This window comes from Microtus ochrogaster, unplaced genomic scaffold (genome assembly GCF_000317375.1).
Source record: "Microtus ochrogaster isolate Prairie Vole_2 unplaced genomic scaffold, MicOch1.0 UNK9, whole genome shotgun sequence".
Lineage (NCBI taxonomy): Eukaryota > Metazoa > Chordata > Mammalia > Rodentia > Cricetidae > Microtus > Microtus ochrogaster.
The window spans coordinates 1,787,245-1,806,521 of NW_004949107.1; positions in this window are offsets into that span (position 1 = coordinate 1,787,245).

Sequence of the window (19,277 nt, forward strand, 5' to 3'; positions counted from 1 at the left end):
GCGGTGGCAGGGAGGAGGCAGAAACCTTAAATAAATAAATAAATAAATAAATAAATAAATAAATAAATAAATAAATTCCTGAAGCTACTTTGGGACAAGTATAGTATTTGTAGCATCTATCCTTAGTCTTCAAGATCAAATTAGAAGAAAACACAATACTGTTTTCCCCAGTACTATTTTCAGAATAATCTGTCCTTTCCCTACTGCATAGTTGTGTAAAGCAATTGAAGATCATTTATCTCATCTGCCTTGAAGCATTTGTGAGCATTTATTCTACCTTAAATATTCCTGTTTATAAGCTAGTGGCATGCTGCTTTGTTTACAAAATTTATAATTATATTTGTTTAGTTAGATATTTTTGATCTTATTTAGTTCCTCAAAATTTTCATACCACATATTTTGATCATATTTGCCTTGTCCCATCCCACATTTTTCCTAAATCTTCTCCTCCTTCCCTACCTACCTTTCTTTATACAAGTACAATATGTGTTTTCCATGTGTGGCATTGCCTAGAGGGTAGTTGACCCACCAGGAACTTTCCTTTTAAAGGAAACACATTCTTCCACTCCCAGTAGTTCAAACTGTCAAAAATTCCTTAGATGGGACTGGGATTTGGCCCGTCCTTCCAGTGTCCATTATTGAGTTTCCTCTTGCTTGATCAAGTTCATGTCTTATGTATGCTGTCTCTAATGCTCTGAATTCATAGACACGATTTCCTTGCTATGCCAATACATCATTTTCCTTACAGTTAAGCACTACCTACAGCTCTTAATTTTTTTCCACTCTTTTCTTTTCAATGGTACCTGAGTCTTGTGAGGAGGGAATGCGATCGAGTTGTTCCATTTAGGACTGCGAATTCCAGTCTCTTATTCTATGTCCATTGGCCAGTTGTGGGCCTCTGGGTTAACCATCATCTACTTCAAAAGAAAATAATATTTGATGAGTCTTGAGAGGTGCATTAGTCTCTAGATATAACAAGAAGTCATTGGGAGTCAGCTTAGTACTTTTGTAGTAGTAGTAGGGATTTTTCCTTGTGTTTGACCTTTATAGTCACAGGTTCTTAGACCAGGTAATGGTTATGGATTCCAAATTGTGAAGCAGGCCTTAAATCGAATCATAAGGTTGTTAGACAGTCTCAGGACATCCATGCCTCCACTGCCCTCAGCATTCATCTCTATAGGAGATGTGTGAAATCCTGAGGACCCTGCCCCCACTGTATACTTTCACAGCCTCTCTTCTAGTTTACTCAGGCAGTTACACTCCTTGCAACCTACTCAATTTGCTTACATTTCAGCAACACTGCATGTCCACCTTGACCATATAACATAGAGGTCTTGGGGATCCTTGTTCTCACTGTTTATACCTGTAGCTCCAAACCCTTAGTCACACAATTTAATATGCATACAGCCTCCCACCTCTGACACACACTGTTTCCTCTTAGCGTACTTAATCAAGGCAGGTAGGTGGTGTTGAAATCCATACTACCACTTTTCTGCTACCCTGCTATACCATTTATGACTCTTTCAGATAGGTGAGATAATTTGGGGTTTCCACACCCACTTTATCCTTACATATACATTCCTTATTATAAAACCAGATGAGTGTAAATCATCCCCACTAGAGAATAATACCACTATCTTTTAAGCATAGCAACTAGAGAAACCACAAACCATGAATCCCCTATGACCTGACACACATGTTTAATATTCTGTGCTGACCTAGACTGCTGAAGTTAGAGTTTCCCAAGAACTCCTGCAATGGTGCACATTCTTACTTCACGTATCAAATCATAGACTAGGTCATGGGTTCTATGAGACCTCCACGTCTGAAGCAGTTCCTATACTTCAAACCACACTCTCCATCTCTCCAGGTTTAGCCCCAAACACAACACTTCAACAATCCCATCTACAAGATCAGCATCAACCATGTGCAGAATCAAACATCAAGCACATTAAGCTAAGCAAAGATCCATCAGGCAGAGGGCATTCCAAGCACTAAACCAAATGCTTGCTCAACGTGTATGTGTCGAGAAGACTCAACAAAGAAACCAACTATAATGCATAACATGAGGTAGAAGAAAAGCCAACAGAAATTGTTTTCCAGAATGCCTAATCCTATAAACCTGTAAATCCTATAAAACGAGTGATGTAGTGATGTTCCAAAGAATCCATAAAAATAATCACGAATATTTTCAAGGAATTCAGAGGTCACTATTAAATGCAAACATGTTTCCAAAGACAATATTGCTAACAGACGGAATGAAATAAAAAATGAAAGTCTGAATGCAAAATCAAAAAGGTAGATGAAACTAGAACAACGATAAATGAGATAGAAAAAGAGTTCAGTGAAGATAAACATGCTGAACAGCAAAATTTGAAATGACAGTGGAAATTAAAAATCCCACATGTCAAATAAAGACTTCTGTTGGAGGTCTTACCAAAAGAATACGTTATGTGGAGCATAGAATGTTGGGGTTTCAAGTTAAAATTAGTAATTATAGAAATAAATAAATAAAACCAAAACACCTATGACACAGGATGAAAAGACCAATTTGTAAGAAAGACAAACAATTCTAGAACTGTGCCAAAGGCATAGAAATGATTTTCTTTAAAAATAAAAGAAGAATGATATCCAAAATATAAGGAAAAAGATGCCCATTCAAATAGTAGAGGCATACAGAACACTAAATCAACAGATCTAAAAAGGAAAGTCACCACATAATATTATAATGAAAATATTAGGTACTCAATAAAAAAGAAAATGTATTGAAAGAATCAATAGGAATGGTCAAGTCACACATAAAAGCATGTCCAACAGAATAATAGCTCATTTTTATATTGGAAAATCTAATCCAGAGATATTTCTAGTTTGAAAGACTGAAGGATCTACTGATACTACAATATCCAGCAAAACTATCCAAACAATGGAAGGGCAAAGAAAAAAATTCCATAGCTAAATAAATTGTATGACTACTACAGTAGCTATAGCAAGACTTTAGAAATATTTTTGTAGGAGAGAATGAGAAACATCCATAAAGTTATACAGAAAACATGCTGAGAAGCTGTCAGTAAAGAAAGACTGAGAAAATACCAGTCTTGTAAAAATCCCTTCGATGGCAGTATTTAATACAGATCTCTCAAAAATCATTATATATTGAAGAACTAAATACAGTTAAAAAATCACGTTCTAGCTGACTGAATAACAAAACAGAATCCATCTTTTTACTACAACCAATAAACACATCACCATCGAAGATTATCATCAGTTTAGGGTAAAAGGATGAAAATATGACCCAGAAAAAAAACAGGAGTTTTGTTTTTTATGATATCTGGAAAAACTGATGTAAAGCTAACATTAATCAGAAGGGATAAAAAAGCTACTTCATAATAACTCAGTGGACAGTCTATCAAGAACACATTACAATTTTGAACACATATGTACTGAACACATAACCACCTAGTTTCACAAAACAAGTACAACTTTATTTTTTTTCCTTTTTAAGGGTTTTAAATTAATTAAAATTAATTTAAAAAACAAACCCAAGTCCCCCCCCCCCCCCCCCCTCCGCCTCCCGCAACCTTCCCCCAACCCATCCCCATCTGCTCCTCAAAGAGGGTAAGGCCTCTCCTGGGAAATCACCTCAGTCTGTCCTATTATCTTCTTGACACAGGATCAAGGTCCTCCCCACACCCGACCCACACGGCTCCAGCACCTATGCTGAACAAGGTATCTACAAAAAGAGAATGGGCTCCTCAAAGTCACATCATGCACTAAGGTTAGATCTACTGCCACATATTGCCCAAGCCCCACCATTGTCACTTTCCTTCATGGGGTCTGTTTCAGTCCTGTGTAGGTTCCCAGTTGTCAGTTTGGAGTCAGCGAGTTCCCACTAGTTTGGGCCAGCTGATTCTGTAGGTTCCCACATTACGATCTTGACCTCTTTCTTCATATTATTGTTCCTTACTCTTCTTGATTGTAATCCAGTACCTTGATTTAGGGCTTAGCTGTGGATCTCTGCATCTGCTTCCATTAGTTTCTGGAGGGTTCTATTTTGTCGATCAAGATAGTCCTTCATCTGCTCATAGGTGAAGGCCAGTTCAGACATCCTCTCCACTATTGCTTAGATTCTTAGCTGGGGTCATCTTTGTGAATTCCTGGGAATTTCCCTAATGCTGGGTTCCTTGTTAACCCATAAGGGTTCTTTCTATTAATAGATCTCTTTCTTTGCCTCTCCCTCTTTATCCTTCCCCCAAATCGACCTTCCTCTTCCCTCTAGTTCTCGTCCCCTCTCCTCCTCTCCCCTTCCCACTCTGCTTTCACCCTCCCTCCTCCTCCAACACTCCTAATTTACTCAGAATATCTTGTCTATTTTACCTTTCCAGAGGGATCCATGAATGCCCCTCTTAAGGTATTCTTTGATACCTAGCTTCTCTGGGTTGTAGTCTCCAGGCTCATTTTCCTTTGCTTTATGTCTGATTTTTGCTTATGAGTGAGTACATATTGTGTTTGTCTTTCTGGATCTGAGTTACCACATACTACTTGATTTAAAGTCCATATGATCTATCTGTATTACTTTTGGGCATATATGATAAGAACTCTATCATATTACAGAGATGCAGACACATTCACGTTCAATGAGGCTCTTATTTACAACAGTTGAACAATACAATCGACTTAAGATGTCCATCAGCTGAGAAATAGGTATTGAAATCCTAGAACTACATGATTATTGTCAGCTATAAAAATAAAAGTTATGATATTTACAGAAACAATGTTAGATCTAGAAATTATGCTTTGAGTGCGGTAATCCAAGTCAAGAAAGAAGAGTTGTGCATGTTCTATTTCAAATAGAGGTTCTGATTTTGAATTTAAATATAAACTTTCTATATTTGAGTTTGTATTAATTTCTGTAGAGGTCAAGAAGAAATAAAGGAATCACAGATACCCAAGTGAATTAATATGGGATAGAATAATGCAAAATGGGGATATGAAACTTAAGGTATATAGTAGAAGGCATGAAAAATTAATTATAGAAGTTTAAGGAAAGGACTAGGGAAAACATGGAGTGGAGAATCTTAGCAAAGCTAAGGACACCTAGAAGCCATATAAAAACCTAATATTTTATAAAGTCAAAAGAAGCAGGCTTCTCAGGGGAAATGTTCACCAACTATTTATCCAATACCAATGGCCAGGAAAATATATGTACATGTAACATTATACAGACTGAGCAGGTTGCATTCATATTTAGGTATATGTCAGTACGTACATACATGTATGGAACAAGAGCTAATGAAAAAAGAGGCTATGAATTTCTAAGAGAGTAAGGAAGGATAGGTATGTCAGGAAGTTTTGAGGAAAGAGAGGGAAGGGAGAAATAATATAATTATGTAAATCTCAAGAAAGAAAAACAAGCAATAAAAAGAAAAGCTTTGCATAGAGGTGGAAGAGGCTGTTCCCAGAAATCATAAACTTTTAAATAAAAGCTGCAGTGCCAGGTATGGAATACCACCCCATCCCAGAGAGATTGCAGAGCCCATCCTTCTAAACTACCAATAACACTGGACATTGTTTGTACACCAGAGCAGAATAGTGAGACCCTTTGGCTGAATAAACCAGGCAGGTACCTTACAGATAGGAGACAGACATTAAGATGGAACTGAGCCAGAAACTCCCAGCTTGATAGTATTCATAGTACTGGGTGGTGTTATACAGTCAGCTGGGAGAGAAAATTATAATGAAACTGTAACATAAGCTTGACGCAATACAATATTTACCCACTGCTGTAATACACTGTTGATAATATTCCTGGTAACCAACTTCTCTGTGGTCAGATCACATTGGAACCCTAACTAAGAGAGGGAATGTGCATCTGGTACTATGAACCTGGTTAAAAGCCTATGTCTAGGGATGTTCTAGGCCCATGGTGGTAAGAATCTATCTTTGCTTCTCTAAATAGGTACATTATCAAATTGCTTTCTGAATATGTATGTTTATGCCTGGAGAATTGTACTGCTTTCAGCATGGATCAGATAACTTCCATTTTGTAGAGGGCAGCAGTTAATATAGAGATTTATTTCTTGTCAGCGTAATGTGATGAGAGTGAGTCGAACACTCATCCCTAAGTGCAACATCCACATCACTCTCATACCTGCAATCCTGAGGAAGTTCCTAGAAAAGATGGCAGAAAGAATATAATAGCCACTTGCTGGCAAAGTGTCATGGAAAAAACACTGTCGTCTAAACCTCAGAGGGCCCTTGCAAGCAGAAACACACAACAACAATAGATATGGGCCCAAGATTGTGCCTTATAACCCACTGTCAAGCATAGAGAAGCTGCTTGCAAGACCCCCTCCCATTCCTGAAGATCTATTGACTGTTTGTGCTTGCTGGAGGATGGGGGTCATTATTTTCAATAATATAACCACTAGGAGAAAGAATTTAGAGAGAAAGAGAAAGGGACAGCATAATAACAGGACAGAATATAATCACAAAATACTATGTACATACAATGTTGTCCAAATATGAATACAGTTATTTTTCCTAATGTCTCAAAAATCAAACCATAGTTTGTTTAGAGCTTTGTCGTAAAATACCAAGCATTGTGTTCTGTGTAAGAACTACAAAGATATTTCTCATAATAATTCTTCTAGTCAAAAACATCAAAATGTAGGTCATGTCAGATTTGTTTTGTGACAAGGGCTATTGCCATATTAAAATAAGTAAACCTCCTTACAGTAAAATCATGATTAATTTGCTTTCACGATCAAATCACCTCTGAAAAGCTCATCTAATAGTTATTGCTTTGTGTCGAGGACTTTCTATTATGATGATTTGAGGAACATAAACATTCAGAAGTTAAGAGCGTTTTGGAATTTGATCAGCACTATGCAAAATCTTTACACCATATAATATGGTATAGATATTGTTAAATAGTTCTACAATTTTGAGAACACAAGGTACATTTTCATTTGTTTTTATTATCTTTATTATTGTCGTTGTTAAACAATGCTTTATAAACTGCATTGTAAAAATATTTCACTTCGAGTAAATATTATTTTAAAATATTTTATACTTTTTTTAAAGATTTAAGTATTTGATCTTTGCGAATTGTGTTTGTGTGAGTATATGAATGTGCACCACATGCCTACAGTGCACTTGGAGTCTGGAAGAGGGAAGCAGATCTTTTGGAACTCATGTTATAGGAGGTTGTGAGACAACAGATGTGGGTGCTTGGCACTCAATTTGGAACTTGTGGAAGTTTAACAAGTGATCGTAATTAATAAGTCATCTTTATAGCCACTTTACTCTTTTAGATAATGTAAAATCCATTTAATCCATTAATGGAAAATTTAAAAAATAGATACATTTGGTATTACTATGAAAATCAGTTCTATAATTGATGCTGTTTTGTGTTGTTTATCTATATCTCCAGATTGTTACCATGAATATTCACTTCCTCTTGTAATAAAACAAACCATATAGTTGGATTGGAATTTGAAATACATTTAAAAAATTTACCATATATGTTGTTTCCCAATGGTTTACAATCATTTAGAATGTATATGTTTGGAAATAAATGAATATAAAAATGTAAGAAATCTTCAGACGCTTGAGCAGGAGAGGAAGGAAGGCTTTTTGACCTATGACAAATTGCTCTACCATTTATTCAAATTCATACTTGTCCTCAAACGTTTTGCTAATAAGGTGATTCAAAGGCTATGCTCTCTGAATTGGATGAGAAAGAAATACCTTCTATGCCAAGTAGAGCAGAGTTTTTTAAATCTCATATCCTCTGAATTAGTCATGCAATTTGCACACCTGTCATCTAAATTTGCTTAGGAATTTCAAAAGAATAGGCAATGCTGATTTTGTTATTCTCTACTTGAATTAGGGTATTATGAGTAGAATTTTAAAGTCATAGAGGCACATAGAACATGGAAACAAGTTGAAGCCAGATAGCTAATGCTTGCGTATGAAAGTCAGTCAGGATAAATCATCAAGTAAGAAGAGTATGAACTAGATTGCACTATTCAGCACCAAAGTGTCCCTGATTATCATTCACTGCCATTGTCGGGGCCCATGAGATTTTTGCAAACTCTCGATATGTGTTTTATTCTGACAGTTGTACAAACACTAGCTCAAAATGCAGGTTTTATCTTCATATAGTGATGATGATCCTCTCAAATTCATGATGGGGCCTGAACAGATGACTCCGTGATTTAGAGAACCACAGAGATGATGGAGGTTCAACTTCCTGCACCCACATAGCAGTTCACAACATTCAAAGCTCTAGTTCTAGGGAACCCATTGATGTCTTCTGCGGACAACAAGCATGCATACGTTATACATACACACATGTGGTCAAGACACTCAAACACATTGAATAAAATAGATAAATTGAGAGTGAATAGTCATATAGAGGACTCAAAAGGCCTAAGTTGTTTTTCAGATGCTGTCTTTAAAATCAACACAACAACACTGTAATAAAATTCTGTTCAGCTTTATTGCTTGATGCTTTCCAAAAGTCAAGAAACTAGTAAAATTCTAATTGACCTTCTATCCTATAATATATCATTGACCGATATTGAAAAATTTTGCCTGCTGTTGTCCTCCAAGTATGCTTAAGTTGTCACATTTCAATTTCACAAGGTTCTAAGTTAGAGATTTCAGATGCTTTACTCCAGGCCCTGAAATGACCACATTCTGATTGCTTTCTGCATCTCATAATCCCTTTCACTTCCCACCAACATGTATGTTTTACAGTGAGGTAAATTCCTGAGAGATCTCTTGTGTTGTGATCAGATGCATAGTGTTAGAGAAGAAACCTCTCAATGAGTTCTCATAAGAACTCTATGTGATTGTTCAGAGCACAAACTAGATGGACTGCAATACCATTAAATATTTCCAGCTGTCACAAAAAATGAACCATTCTTTAGTTATTGGATTATATGTCTGTCAAAACAATATTTAAAGGTGCTAACAGTTTAGTTAGGAAAATAAGAGACTATTCACAAAGCAGAAAAAAACTATCTATGGTACACATATTGACATCAGACATATCTATCTGTTGATAAAAGAACTCTTAAAGATCAATGTTAAGGAAATCAATAAAATATGTTTAAAGTAAAACACAATACACACAGACAATATAAGTAAATGCAGAGAGCAAGCTAGGACATTACAGCCTCTAGACCAGCAGAGAATGTGAAGTGTAACCTTGTCTCAAAAAAAAAAAAAAAAGAAAAGAAAAAATGAACGCAGAGATGCAGTGATAGAATGGATGTGAAAATTTGCAAGGCCATGGTTTCGATTCCTAGGACTGTGCAACTTAGTGAGCTAAATTTTTTACTATACAAATCACAAAACAGCATACATAGTCAAACACACACATACCACTTCATCCTTTGTCAGCAGGAAAACACAAATAAAATCTATAGAGTTACCATGATACTTCCATCAAATGTCTTAAGTACTAGAGATATAATATCAAGTATTGTTGAGTACATTGGACAGTTTTTACTTCTATACACCAGAAAATTAAGATGGAGAGAGGATGGATCACCACAAGCTCTGCTATAGTTTACCTTATAGCCCATTTTCAGTTCTCCCCCCGCCCCAATCTAACATTTACGTTCTTATTTGTTTTCCATGACATTAATATGAAATCATTATAAGTACAACTTCTATATAGTATCATAGATTGAGATAAATATTTTTACGGATATTTTCATGCCATTCTATTCTCTTTCCTTTTGTAATAATGCAAGGAATTTGTATGTGTGGCTCACACTTACTACTTCTTGCTGGATCATTAATGTCACTGGCAAAAGTGACATGCTTTGCATCAACAAGCTGAATGCAAGGGTAGTTTGTTAGATAGAGTGGGCAGTAATGAGAATGCTGTTGCAAGGTAACCAAGAGTCAGCCACAGAACAATGCCATCCACTCTTAATATGCCTCAGTGATTTACTGACACTAAGTACAACGGTAGTTGGGGCCTGATATGATATTCTTATTGTCAATTTTTTTCTTAACTTTTATTTGTCATAATTGTTCTTAAGATTATTTGCATAATTATCTACAATATAAGAAGTTAAAATAAATTTTACTCATCAATTTCATTTTTAGTACTCATGATACTGAAGAATTAAAACTAAAGGAATTGGGATGGAGAAATAGCTCAGTGGTTAAGAATACTTGTTCTTGCAAAGACCTAGGTTTGGTTCTCATCATCCACATGATGGATCACAACCATCTCTATCTCCAATTCCAAGCAATCAAAGGAACTTTTCTCATCACCATAAGCACCCGATATGCATCCACTTACATATATGCTGGACAAAACCCTCACACAAGTAAAAAAATCTAAAACAAAATTAGAAAAAAAGAATAGAATAGGATCAAATAGATTAACTGGAAAGGGCATATTGTAAATAAAGTGCAAAATTGAGGTTCTCTACAACAACAATAACAGCAATAACCAGAAACTAAAAAGGCACCCCTGTCCAGGATTTTTTCATTTACCTCAGTCTTGGGCACAGTAGTTCTTTTTCAGGAGATGTTGGTCATAAAAGAACTTATTATACTCTGGATTCCTTCCCTCATCTCTTTCCCTTCCTCTTTCTCTTTCTCCTTATTCTCCCCATGCTTCCCCATATCCAACAGCTGCTTGTCAAACAGGTATGAGAGTTTTATATCTTCTACCCAAGTACCACTGATTTTTGACCATGGGTGGTGCAGGTTTGAAGGACGTAAGCTGGCTTTGGCAAATTCCCTCACTTCTATTTCCTGAATATGTGTACCAGAAAGGATGCTTTGCTGCATTTTCACTTTTCTTCTTGTTCTCCAGAGACTTGAGTAAAGAAGTCCAGAACAGCTTAGCATTCACCTAGTATCTTGGGTACTTAGGGTTTCTGTGTTCTCACAATTGGTCTCAACTAATTCACTCAATCGTATTGGATCATTCTCACAAACTTGAGAGCTTGTTCACTTACACTTACCTTCTGTCTTCCTAGGGATTAATTTTTCATATTGGTTAGTCACTCTGATGTTTCAGGGTGCGGAGACCACTGCCATTTTGTAGACTATCCAACATTTTGCTGATTTGCTCAGTATATCAATGGAAACTATTTCCTTAAGTTTTCTACATTTTAACTCAACATCAAAAGGTGGCATATTTTCAAATCTAGCTGAACTGAGATAAGCCTGTATTCAGAGGAGAATCAAAATTTCATATTGCTGAGATAAGTACGTTATTATCAAACTCATCCCCATTCTACTCCAGGTACAGTATAGAGATTCCCTTTGTTATTTTTAGATTCAGCACTTGAGAACACTGGACTTGTTCCCAAAAGCTTCCCCCCTTTTTTTCCTGAAATTCATGTTCCCTCACTTATTCTGCTATGTGTATGCTCCAATGTTCCTAGCATGATTTGTTTGTATATGGAAGCTGTGCATGGAAATTATAATATAATTGAATTTAATCTTCCTACATTGAAAAAAATTATTCTTAAGTAATTAGTATAAAATATGTAATATGAGCAAAATTTTATAAAAGCAGATGTAGATAGCCCCTGGATCTGTGATCTCTGTGTTAAATAAAATATATAATAGCCAATATAATAATTTTTATATTTGCCTTTGGAGAAAAAAAGAGTACACTATTGTCTTTCAGCTAAACATTTTTAGATCCAGAAAGGCAGTGTCCTATATGGCCTTATAGTCATATTTGAATTTATTCCAGAAAGGGCAAGAAACATTTAAATCTAGGAAAGATGAAGAGAAGTGAATGATTCATGTATGAAATCTCTAATCAGTCAAAGTCAAAGGCTTCTGATCATTTCAGAGTACTCAAACACTCTACTATTTACAGACACAAAAAATAACCCAGCTTTGATAAGTACAATTTAAAAACATGAATATATTAACTGTATTAAAGATTTTTTTCTGTGATAGTTGACTGCAGTTAATTTTGTTTGTCTGTTTCATCTTTTTTTTTTTTTGTTCTACTATACGAGCAGAAAAACATCCTTGCTCCTAATGATTGAAGGATGATTTCCCGATTGGGTCTCTCTATAGGGATAGAGAATTTAGGGAGAAAATAGTTTCCTTTTAGAAGGATAGGAGGCACTAACCAGCAGCCTACCTATCCAAATAATGATTGGAAGTACTGACAATGAGAAGCAAAAACAAAGCAGCTAACCTGGCATGAAAAAGAGATTTTACATGGGGAGGATATAAGGAAGGCAAGAGCTCCTTGGACAAGGAATATTTTTGATTTGTTTGGAAGGCCCAAGAAACAAGAAACAACATAGGAAGAAGTTACAGATAAAACTGTATATGAATGATTCAGCGATGCCATTGGGGCCATATGAGACTCACAGAAAGGGGTTTTTATTGGAAACTATGGTAAGTTTAGGCAGTTTAAGTGTAATCTGAGGTAATTGTGACAAAATTAATTTGGAGAGTGGATTTTCTCCATTAAATAGATACTTGGTATTAGGTACTTCCACTAATAAAAAGTTAATTTTGAAAAGAGAATGTTGCATTATAAGTGAAGTTTTTTTTTTAATAGCAGTGAGGACAAAATTTGTCTGGTTGACCCAAGCAAGAGGAGTTATATGATATGTTATCATATCCCTTCCCATGGTAACATTTCAGAAAAGCAGCTCTGGGTACATGTTTTGTTGATTTACTATGTAACATTGGTCCTTGTGGTCACTTTCAAAGAGAAAGTGTAAGCCCTTGATTAGTACTCTTGTATTTTATATTGAGTGTTTCAAAGCAGGTGAACTCTTTAAGTTTCTTGTAGCTTCATAGTGATTTGAATATTTATTAAGACCTTATAAGGTCTTTTTAAAAAAATTCTGATCTTGTTCTGCATTACACTTTGCTGTATTTTTGGTTCTACTCCTTTGCTGTGTGTTTTAAGATCATGTAGGTGACCAAAAATTAGCTTATTTCTTTCACTGTTAGTCTTGGTCAAATATACCTAGGGATTATTCTTAGGGATTTATGAGGAGCCTCTTCTTTGAATTTTTTCCTCACAGTTGTGCCATCAACTAAGATAGGTCAGGTTCTTGCTTACCATTTATCTCCTGTTGAAAGTACACAAAACACTTCCTTTGACAATGACCCTTCTCATTGAAGGATGTACAGCAGTTAGTACCCAGACTCTGCAGGCTCCACAGTCTCTAAGATCAAGCAGAGATGTGAATTGGTGAAGATATAAAGTCTTTTTGGAAGTATCCTGTCAGCCTCTGGTACATATCTGACCTAAATGAGCGGGGGATAAAGTCCAACATATTGATTATTGTCATCTAACCTATTTATCCTCATCAACTTTGATCTCCAAATACAGCTATTGAATGCCCAGATGGTCAGTTACACTAATTGTGAAGAAGAAACTGTGGTTTATAATTTTGCTGTTGTAGAACATTTAGAGGAAGTCTGACAAAAACAAACAGATTTTAAAGTAAATCTTCAGTCTTTGAAGACTCAGCTTTTTAAAAGTAGTTAAATGCCTGAAAAACTCAGCAGAAAACCTAAGCAATCTTCTTGATAAAACAAAATCTACATCTTTAATGCGTATCAGCAAATTGATGTTTTAATCAAAACCAGAGAAGTGCTTTTACAAGACAGAAAATATGGCCATTACAGGAAACATCATATAATAGCATATTTTTAGAGGTGACATACAGAATAAAAATACAAATTCATAGACAGACTGGAACTAGGCAAGTTGAAAAATAACACTAAATCATCACATGAAGCCACATCAATGAACACTCAAACCAAAACACATAATCTCCCTTAATCAGTTTGTACATTCTTAGAAAAACTTGCAAATGTGTCTCAAAGCGTAGTGCTTAACAAGGGGGCACAGAGAAGGCAAGCAAGTATGAAGATGTGTAACATATAAAGCCAGGTTAAAGATATAAGTTTGTTAGTACTGATGGGAAGGTGTTTGGGTAACAACTATCATCAGGGTCACTTAAATTGTGGAGAGAGACTTAATGGTATTTTAAGAAATGCAGATTTTGTTTTGTTTTTATGAGTTGTGGGTCAAATTACAAGAGCACATTATAATACATTACAGTGACTAGTAAAAAGTGAGGAAATGTTCCTGTTCTTTGTTTAGACAGGAAACCAATTACTATAATTTGTAATAAAGTATCCCTCCAAGGCATTCACTAGGAACATGAAGTTCAACTGAATAGAAAGGGAGTATGTAAGAAACTTCAGTTATAACCTTTAAAGAGGTCTTTCCTTTCAAAGTAACCTCATTTGAAGAAAAACATGGGGAAAGATTCACCAGAAGGATGTTACTGAGAAATCCTGAGGTGTATGAGATGGACATAGTCTCAACCTGGCTTGTCAGGGAAGAAAGAGAAAATGAAATGAACCTACTGTCTTTCACAACATGCACAGATGCAAATCTCCACCCCTATTGCTTTACTCCACAGCTGGGAACTAGGAATGATCCAAGAAGAAAAATAAAATAAAATAAAACAAAACAACAAAACAAGCAAAAACCAGTTCTTTCTCCTCCATGGAATGAGCAGTAAGTACCCATCTTGGCCCAGGCTTTCAGATTGCACTGGAGAGCTGCCTTGGTTTGATATGTTCTGTTTCCAAGTATGAGGACATTCCTATGAATGGTCCTTTAAGAATGTCTGGCCTATGCTGCTGAGAGCTCTAGAAGAGAATGGAAGGTCTTTGCATATCACTGGAGAGCTGCCCTAACCAGGAACCCTGGCCAACTGAGTCACCTGAAAGTCCCTGGGCAATGAGAAGGCTGGATTTTTAACCCCTTAGGGCACTGAGTAGCTCAAGCAGAGGCTCCTTCTGGCATCACTGATAGAGGGAAGGGCTAGTGGCTTTCAGGGATCTCTGAGATCATAGATTGTGATATCATGGGAACTAAATTGTGAGAAAGATAAAGCATAATAAATTGCTGCTCCATGGATGGACTACCATTGTGGTGGCAGCATTGGTTGCACTGGTAAAGAATTCAGATTTTAAAACTATGTATGCCAATATTAAGCTGTTTTCATTACTGTAGCTCTATAATAGACCTTGCAGTCAAGAATTATGAGGCCCCCAAGTTCCTTTATTGTTCAGGGTCGTTTTGGCTGTCCTCCTGAGTTTTTTTGTTTGTTTGTTTCTTTTTCAATATGAAGTTGAGTATTGTTCTTTCAAAGTCCATGAAGAACTGTGTTGGGATTTGAATGGGGATTGCACTTATTTTGTAGATTGCTTTCAGTAGGATTGCCATGTTTATTATGCTGATCCTACCTATGCAAGAACATGAGAGATCTTTCCATTTTCTGATTTCTTCTTCAATTTCTTTCTTTAAAGACTTAAAGTTCTTGTCAAACAGGTCTTTCACTTGTTTTTTAGTGTTACTCCAAGATATTTTATTTTACTTTTGGTTATTGTGAAGGGTGATCTTTCTCTGATTTCTTTCTCAGCTTTTTTATTATTTATCTATAGAATGGTTACTGATTTTTTCAGTTGATCTCGTATACTACCACATTTCTGAAGGTGCATATCACCTCTAGGAGTTCCCTGGTAAAATTCTTGGGGTCACTTACGTATACTATCAAGGTTGACTAATGGGATCGAATCAAAGACACATATATTAATCTACACATCCATGAACACCTGATTTTTGGCAAAGAAGCTAAATTTATACAATGGAAAAAAGAAAACATCTTCAAAAAATTATGCTGACATAACTGGATATAAGCAAGTAGAAGAATGCAAATAGATACATGCCTATCCCTGTGCACAAAACTGAAGTCCAAATGAATAAAAGACCTTAACACAAGACCAACCACAGTGAATCACATAGAAGAGAAAGTGGGAAGTAACCTCCAATGTATGGGGAAAGGAGACTACTTCCTAAATATAACCACAGCAGCACAGACACCAAGAGCAACAATAAATAAATGAGACCCCCTTAAATTTAGAAGCTTCTGTAAAGCAAAGGCCACAGTCAATTAAAAAAAAAGCAGCCTACTGAATGGGAAAAAAACTTCACCAACCTCATATCAGGCCAGGGACTGATTTCCAAAATATATAAAAAAATTAAGAAATTAGACATCAAAATATCAAATAATCCAATTAAAAATAGGGTACAGATGTAAACAGAGAATTCTAAACAGAAGAATTTTAAATGGCTGAGAGATACTTAAGGAAATGTTCAACATTCTTAACCCTCAGTGAAATGCAAATCAAAACAACTCTGAGATACCATGTTATACCTGTCAGAATGGCTAAGATAAAGACCACCAATAATAGCTTATGTTGGAGAAGATGTGGAATAAGGGGAACACTCATCCATTGCTGATGGAAATGCAAACTTGTGTAATCACTATGGAAATCAGTATGGTGGTTTCTCAGAAAATTAGGAATCAACCTACCTCAGGACACAGCAATACCACTCTTATACATATATCCCAAGGATGCTCAACCATACCACAACTACATTCTTTCAATTATGTTTATAACAACATTATTTGTAACAGCAAGAACCTGGAAACAGCTTAGATGCCTATCAGATGAAAAATGGATAAAGAAAGTGTGATATATTTGCACAATAGAGTACTACTCAGCAATAAAAAAACATGACATACTGAAATTATCATGGAAAAGGATAGAAATCATCGTGAGTGGTGAGTGAAGTAACCCAGATCCAGAAAGATAAGCATGGTCTGTATTCACTCATAGGTGAATACTAGCTGTAAAGCAAAGGATAAGGAACCTATTGTCAAAGACCCAGAGATCTAAGTAACATGGACAACCAAAAGAGAAACCTACATAAATCGCCCTGGGAAGGGAAAATAGACAAGATCTCATGAAAAAATTGGGAGCATGGGGGTGACGGCAGAAGGGAAGGTGGAAGGGGAGGAGAAGGGGAGAAGAGGGAGAGGAGAACTTGAGGGAATAGACCAAGACAGAGAGTAAGAAAAAGAGAGCAAAGCATTGGACTGAGCTCCCAAAGTCTAGTCGAACAGAGAGAAGATTGTGAATATGAACAAAGAGGTCAAGACTATAATAGGGACACCCACCACTGAAACAGCTTATTGAGCTAATGGAAGTCTTCCAACTCAGGCCTGACAGCAAGGGCACCAGCATAGGACCAAACTAGACACTCTGAATGTGAGTGACAGTTGTATGACTGGGGAACAATGTGGCCGCTGTTAGTGAGACCAGGATTTATCCCTAATGCTTGTGCTGGCTTTTTGGAACCCATTTTCTCTGGAGGGATACCTTGCTCAACCTAGATATAGAGGGGAGGGCCTTGATCCTGCCTCCAAGTAATGTGCTAGACTTTGTTGACTCTCCAGGGGAAGTCTTACCCTCTCTGAGGAGTAGATGGGGGGTACAATGGGGTGGGAGTGGGAGAAGGTGGAGGGAACAGGAGGAGGGAACAGGAGGAGGGGAGTAAGCTGTGAATGGATTTGGCATGAAAAATGGGAAAAGATAGCTTTTTAAAAAATAATTAAAAATTGTAGGAAGTATATTTTACTTAGTCTAGTGCAGATAGAGCATGGAGCATGATAGTAATAGAACTGACAATCTATGGAAAATGAAGGTAGCAGCCTATAGTTTGAAACTTGTTCCATTATGGTAAAACACTTCTCATGTGATTTTTCAGCAGTTCCTTTCATACAAATGAGGGTTGACGATCTATATTTGATCTTGGTAGATCTAAATAAGACACATGGCAAATAATTTCTCTTTTTTTTCCCAGAAATTCCACCATGGAATCAAAGGTTCTCTTATTGTATCAGTTTGTAGCTAATTTTGTTTGGCCTTATATCCCACTGTTCTTGTTAGGCAGAACACTGTTTTGGTTTGTCTGTTTGGAGGGTAATTTCTAGATCAAAGTTGCACTGGGAACCCGTCCACTTTTTTGTTTCTTACTTTATTGTTGTCTCATCACAATAAGTAATTGATGAAGGGTGATTTAAATGGTATTAAAAATTTTATTTTGCTGAACAACTAATGGAAACAGAATAATATAAACAATGAAACTAATTTGAGGGATGTGTCTTTCAACATCCACATTTCTCTCTCTGCCTCTGTCTCTCTCTTCTTTCTCTTCCACCCTGGAACTGAGAAGAGACCTTGTTACTAACTTGTGAAGGAGGTTAGACTGCGTGGATTCTAAATTACTTCTAAACGAAACAGTTTGTAAAGATGACACTCCTGAAAAACACTCCTGAAAGTAGAAAGAGCTTCAAAAGATGATAAAATAAAGAATTTCATACTCCAAAGCCTGAATATGTAGTTTATCATCAACTAAACATTGGAAAATGGGAGCGAAAACCTAGGGAAATTCCAGACCCAGATCTAGAAAAGAAATTAGTTTTGACTATGAACTTTAAAGCTTATTACATGTGTTTATGCCAGTGACATTTTCATTGGCATGATATAAATTTTAGAGAGTTATCAAAAAACCCAGGATAGCCAAAACAATCTTATACAATAGAGGATCATCTGGAGGCATTACTATCCGTGACTTCAAACTCTATTACAGAGCTACAGTATTGAAAACAGCTTGGTATTGGTGGTATTGGCATAAAAACAGAGAAGTCGTCCAATGGAATCGAATAGAAGATCCTGACTTTAACCCACAAACCTATGAACACCTGATTTTCGATAAAGGAGCTAAAAGTATACAATGGAAAAAAGAGAGCATCTTCAACATATTGTGCTGGCAAAACTGGATGTCAATCTGTAGAAGAATGAAAATAGATCCATATGTATCACCATGAACAAAAAAAAAGAGTTATCATTTACTAAGTATGTGAAATGGCTAGGCAGATAAAGGTGCTTGTAGTCAAACCCGATAATCTGAGTTGAATCTCTGGGCCCACAGTATAAAACAAGAGCTTCAACTCTATCAAATACTCCTCTAACATACATCTGTGTGCTGCAGTATGCATATATGAATAAGTAAATAAATAAACAAAAAGTAAAAAATGAAATAATTTGAGTGAAAATTTACTAGTTCAGTGGTAAATCCAAAAGCTGAATAAAAGCAGTTTACAAAATCTTAGGACCAGGCCAATGTCGCCTGCATTCCGATGGCCTCATCTATATAGTGTAGATAATTATTTATTCACTGCCAAAGTGAGTGATTGTAGAATGTTTGCAAAATATTCAGTAAATTTCCTAAAATGGCTGAGGATCAGAATTGGATCTGACAAAATGTATGCGTTAAGTCTTAGAGATTCACAATGCATGAAATAACTACAAGTCTT